This window comes from Arachis ipaensis, chromosome B06 (genome assembly GCF_000816755.2).
Source record: "Arachis ipaensis cultivar K30076 chromosome B06, Araip1.1, whole genome shotgun sequence".
In the NCBI taxonomy this organism is placed as follows: Eukaryota; Viridiplantae; Streptophyta; class Magnoliopsida; order Fabales; family Fabaceae; genus Arachis; species Arachis ipaensis.
In genome coordinates this window covers 31,471,990-31,477,989 of record NC_029790.2, presented here as the reverse complement: position 1 = coordinate 31,477,989, position 6,000 = coordinate 31,471,990, and positions in this window count along the sequence as shown.

The window sequence follows — 6,000 nt, the reverse complement described above, 5'->3', positions numbered from 1 at the left end:
CTTGTCTAAGTTATTTTGGGGCATTTCCAGAATATAAAAATCAGTGGGGAACGTGAGTCCCTTAATGCCCACTAATACATCTTCAGCAACTCCAACCACTGTAATAATGCTTTTATCTGCTAACACAAAACGAGCTGCCGACCTTTTTAAGGGAGGGAGCCTCAAAACATCATATATAGACAAAGGCATTATACTCACACATGCTCCTAAATTACACATGCAGTCAGAAATTATCACACCACCAATAGTACAATTAACTATACAAGGACCTAGGTCACTACACTTTTCAGGTAACCCTCCCATTAAAGCAGATATGGAACTACCTAAAGGAATAGTTTCTAATTCATTAATTTTGTCTTTATGTATACATAAATCTTTTAGAAACTTTGCATACTTAGGTACCTGTTGAATAACATCAAATAGAGGAACAGTTACCTCAACCTTTTTTAATATCTCTACCATTTTTGAATCAGGTTCCAGCTGCTTCCTGGGCTTCCTTGCAAGTTGTGGAAATGGAATAGGAGTGGTATCTTCTACAGTGTCTGCGCCTTTTGATGCTTCCTCCTGTGGTCGAGCTTCTTCTTTTTCAGCTATGTCCTGTATGTCTTCTTCCTCTTCAACATCTTCTATTTCCACTACCTCTTCAGCTGAGGCGTGTTCTGGTGAGCTTGGCTCCTCCTGGTTCCTCTCCTGCAGTGTGGTTCCGGACCTTAGGGTGATGGCATTAATACCACCCTTGGGATTGGGTAATGGTTGAGAGGGAATTCCACTGGAGCTCAAAGGTTGATTATTGGAGTTATTCATTGAACCAATCTGTGAGACAAGAGCTTGCAAAGTAGCGTTCAGGCCATTCAGAGTGGCATTAATGTTACTTTCTATGGTCTGCTGTCTCCGATCAATTGATTGTAGTAAGTCATCATTAGCAGAAGAAGAAGGATAGGTAATTTGAGAGGTCTGCTGTTGGGTATTCTGTGGTCCTTGGGATTGCCTCAGGTGAGGTGCTCTGTAAGGCTGGTACTGGTTCTGCTGCCTGTTGTTGTTGTTATTCAACCTCTGATTCTCCTGATTATCTCTGCCTCCTCTGTTGTTATTATTGTCCCTCCAATTCTAGTTAGAATTGTCCTGCCATCCATGGTTGTAATTGCCACTTTGATTGTACCCTTGGTTGGGGCGGTCATAGAAGTTATGAGTGGCTGTCACGGTGTTGTCTTCCTGCTGGAGCTGCGGACATTCATCAGTATAATGGCTATAATAAGCACAGATTCTGCAAACTCTCTATAGGACTAACTGTTGGTTTTGCTGTGGTGGAGAAGGTTGAGCTTGCTGAACTTGTTGTTGATTCAATTGCATCTGCTTCAGCAAGTTGGTCATTTCACAGATACTCTGAGTTAAAGCAGCAGTCTCTCTGCTAGAGGATACTTCTGCAATGGCTTTTGCACGGCCTTGTTTCTGCTTGTGATTCCTAGTAGATTCAGCTAAGTTGCTGATCAATAGCCATACCTCATCAGTGGTCTTGTACTTTTTCATAGACTCATTGCTAGCACTTTCCAATGTGGTCTTGTCTTAGGGCCTCATGCCTTGTGTGACGTAACCGAGTAACACTATCTTGTCAATCATATAGTGGGGGCAAGCTTTCAGAAGATTATTGAAGCGCTCCCAGTACTTATAGAGAGTTTCAGAATCATCATGAACAATCATGGAAATATCTTTCCTCAGTTTATCAGTAACTTCAGCTGGAAAGAACTTTTTCAAGAATTCTCTTCTCAGTGTATCCCAGTTGGATACAATTGCTGCTGGTTGAGTGTAGTACCACTCTCTTGCCTTCCCCTCAAGAGAAAATGGGAAAGCTTTCAGCAAAATTGAAGTTTCATATGCACCATCATGCCTGACAGTAGAACAGGCTGCTTGAAAATCTCTCAGGTACTTGATAGGCTCTTGAGCAGGCAAGCCATGAAACTTGGGCATCAAATTAAGCAGTGCGGTCTTTATTTTAAAGTCTGTAGCCACCGCTGGGTGATGCGCTTGAAATGGTTGCATTGTAAAATCAGGGGCTCCAGCCTCCTGGATAGTAACTCTCCTAGCTGCTGCCATGTTACCTGCACGTAAAACAACCAAATCAGTAGAACGGGGGCTGGTTTCTTTCTCAAGTGATATTTCAGATCCACTCTCAGAGAGGACTAACCGACGCCGAGCTTACCTTATTCGTGAAATAGTTCTTTCAATCTCAGGATCGAATACTAGCAAGCTTGGGTCAGGAAGCGAACGCGTCATCCAACGAAAGAAACAAGCAGCTCATAGTAGTAAAATAAAATAAAATGCAAATAAATAAAATCCAATCAATAACTTTAGCACTTTATTGCAACTCCCCGGCAACGGCGCCAAAAATTGATGTGGGCGGAAATTGGCGAGTTAAGAATTATTATAAGATATGCGTTGCGAGTATAGTCCTCAACCAACCAGAAATTCGCTTATCAATTTAAAAAAAGGGTGTCACAGAAATTAAAAGTAAAATACTGGGAGTACGAATCCCAGGTCGTCTCCCAACGAGTTGCAGGAAAGTGTGCTATTTTATTAATCGGATGGTTTTCAAAAAGATTTGAGTTGAATGACAGGAAATTAAATCAGAGAATTAATGTGATTTAAATAAAAGCCTTGACCGGGAGTAGATTAGTTGGAAGCCATATTCTTGTTGCAGTACTCTCAAGATTAATTGATAATTGGGGGTTGTTCTGTTTAGTTATCCCTTACTAAGTAAGGGAAAGTCAAACAAGTTGAAATGCTATTTCTATTCACAAGTCCCAGTCCGCTTACTTGGAAGGACTGGCGTTAGTGATTAGAGGAAAATCCAATAATAAACCCAATTATAATTTCTCCTTTGAGCATTCCAACTCAAGGGTTCCTTTCAATCAACTCCCCATCAAGTTAGGGAACTACTCACTCATTGTGAATGTGGAACTCATAACATAGGAAAGGGAATTAAAGAAAGACATGATAAATAAAACTCAAAAGAATCAATTAAAAATAAAAATAACTCTTGTATTAATAAATTCTAAAATAATCCAATAGTAGAATTAAGTAAATTAAAGGACATGGAAGAGTAAAGCCAAGTAAAGAAAATGAACTAGAATGACGAAGTCTTGATGAGGTAATAACTCTTCTCATAATTCCAATGCCAAAAAGCAATAGAAAATAAGAATCCTGAAAACTATGAATGTGTAGAGAGAAAAAAACCTAGAGGAGAGAAAAACTAGATCTAAAAACTAAAAACTATGCGAAATGAATGTTGTTGTTGGTTTCTGCATGTTCCTTGGCTCTAGTCTGCTTTTCTGGGCCGAAAACTGGGTCAAAATAGGGCCCGAAATCGCCCCCAGCGATTCTGCAGATTATGCAGATCGCGCACGTCACGCGATTGCGTCATTCATGCGGACGCGTCATTCGGCGTTTTGCTTCTCCACACGGACGCATCGTCCACGCCTCTGCGTCACTTATTCTATTCCAATTCGCGCGGTCACGTGAGCCATGCGGCCGCGTCACTGCGATTTCCTCTCTTTCGCGTGGTCGCGTGAGCCATGCAGCCGTGTCACTTCTCGCTGGTCATCTCCTTTATTTCTTGTGTTTCTTCCATTTTTGCAAGCTTCCTTTCCAATCTCCAACTCATTCGTGCCCTATAAAGCCTGAAACACTTAACACACAGATCACGGCATCGCATGGAATAAAGGAGAATTAAAATACATAATTAAAAGTCTCTAGGAAGCAAGTTTTCAATCATGTAATAAATTTAGGAAGGAAATATAAATGCATGCTAATCATATGAATAAGTGGGTAAAGATCATTATAAAACCACACAATTAAACACAATATAAACCATAAAATAGTGGTTTATCAGATATTTTCTCCAATCTTCACCTCTTTATTAGGATTTTTCCTTCGGCGGCCGAACTTACATTCCATATATTCCGTCTTGCTACAGGTTATGTGCAGACCATATACTTCTAGAGCTTCTCTCCATAAATCTAACTTCTTATTTAGGTCTTCCCTTGCCTCTCCCATAAGGACAATATCATCGGCAAAAAGCATACACCATCGCACAGGCTCTTGGATATACTCTGTGAGTACTTCCAAGACTAATGTAAAAAGGTATGGACTTAAGGATGATCTCTGGTATAATCCTATACCAATAAGAAATTCTTCTGTCATGCCACCTTGAGTCTTCACACTAGTTATAGCCACATTATACATATCTTTAATTATACGAATATATGCGATAATTACTCTCTTCCTTTCCAAAACCTTCCATAAGACCTTCTTTAGCACCCTATCATATGCTTTTTCCAAATTAATAAACACCATAATTAAATCCCTTTTATTACTACGATACCTCTCCATTGTCCTTCTTAACAAGTATATCGCTTCAATGGTGGATCTGTCTGGCATAAAACTAAATTAGTTCTCTGTTACTTGTGTCTCTTATCTCAACCTCCATTCAATCACCCTTTCCAATAACTTCATTGTATGAATCATGAGCTTGATCCCTCTATAGTTTTCACAACTTTGTATATCCCTCTTATTCTTGTAGATAGGTACTAAGGTGCTCTTTCTCCACTCATATGGCATCTTCTTTGACTTTAAAATATCATTAAAAATCTTGGTTAACAAAATAATGCCTTTCTCTCCAAGGCTCTTCTAAACTTCAATTGGAATATTATCGGGTCCTACTGCCCTGCCATTTTCATCCACTTTAGAGCCTCTTTTATCGGGTCCATCGATAATAATCGAAGTGTTGATCTTCTTCCCTCGTGCATAATCGATCAAGGCTCAGAAGAGTCTTCTGTCCTTAATTAAATAACTCGTAGAAGTAGCTCTTCTACCTTTTATTGATCTTCTCCTCTTGAGCCAAAACCTCTCCGTCTTTATCCTTTATGCACTTAACTTAATCCGAGTCTCTCGTTCTTCTTTCACGGCTCTTTGTGATTCTATATATACCTTTATCTCCTTTCTTTAAGCCAAAAGACTGGTTGAGACCCTCATATGCTCTTGTTCTTGCTTCACTTATAGCCACTTTTGTCTCTTTCTTAGCCGCCTTATATTTTTTCCAATTATCTACATTGTGACAGAAAGATCACTCCTTAAAGTACTCCCTTTTTGCCTTTATCTTTTCTTGTACACCCGCATTCCACCACTAGGACTCCTTGTCTCTTGGTCCTATCCCTCTAGAATCACCAAAACTTTCTTTTGTTGTTATTCTAATAACTTCTGCCATCTCCCTCCACATTTCCTCCATGCTTCCATTCCCATCCCACTTTGCCTCTTCTCCTACCCGTCTTAGGAAGCTTCTTTGTTCTTCACTTTTCATCCACTCACACCTCGTCCTTGGATTTTTCGTATGATGTCTTTTCCTTAACTTTTGCCCAACGCAAAAATTCATGACGAGCATCCTATGTTGTATTGTTAAACTCTCTCTTGGAATAATTTTACAATTAATGCAAAATTTTCGGTCGACTCTCCTCAACAAAAGGAAGTCGATTTGAGAGTTTGATATGCTACTCCTATAGGTTATAAGATCTTCGTCTCTCTTTTAAAATATATATTTGCAATGAGAATGTCAAAGATTGAGAAAAAGTCCAAAATAGTTTTGCCCCTAGTATTGACCACCCGAAAATCATGGCCTTCGTAAATACTTCCATACCCAATCACTTCTCTTCCAACATGGCCATTTAAATCTTCTCATAAGAAAAACTTATCTTCCTAAGGTATGTCTTTGACCAAACTCTCTAGATTCTCCCAAAACCTTATCTTGTATTGCTCGTCCAAACCCACTTGTAGTGCATAGGTGCTAATCACATGAAAAGTACTTCCTTCCACCACAAGTATGATAGAGATGATCCAATCTCTCACTCTCTTGACATCCACTATGTCCTTCTTCCACTGCTTATCCACGATAATACCTACCCCATTCCTATTCTTCACATTTTAACTCCCTAGCCTACGTACCGACCCATT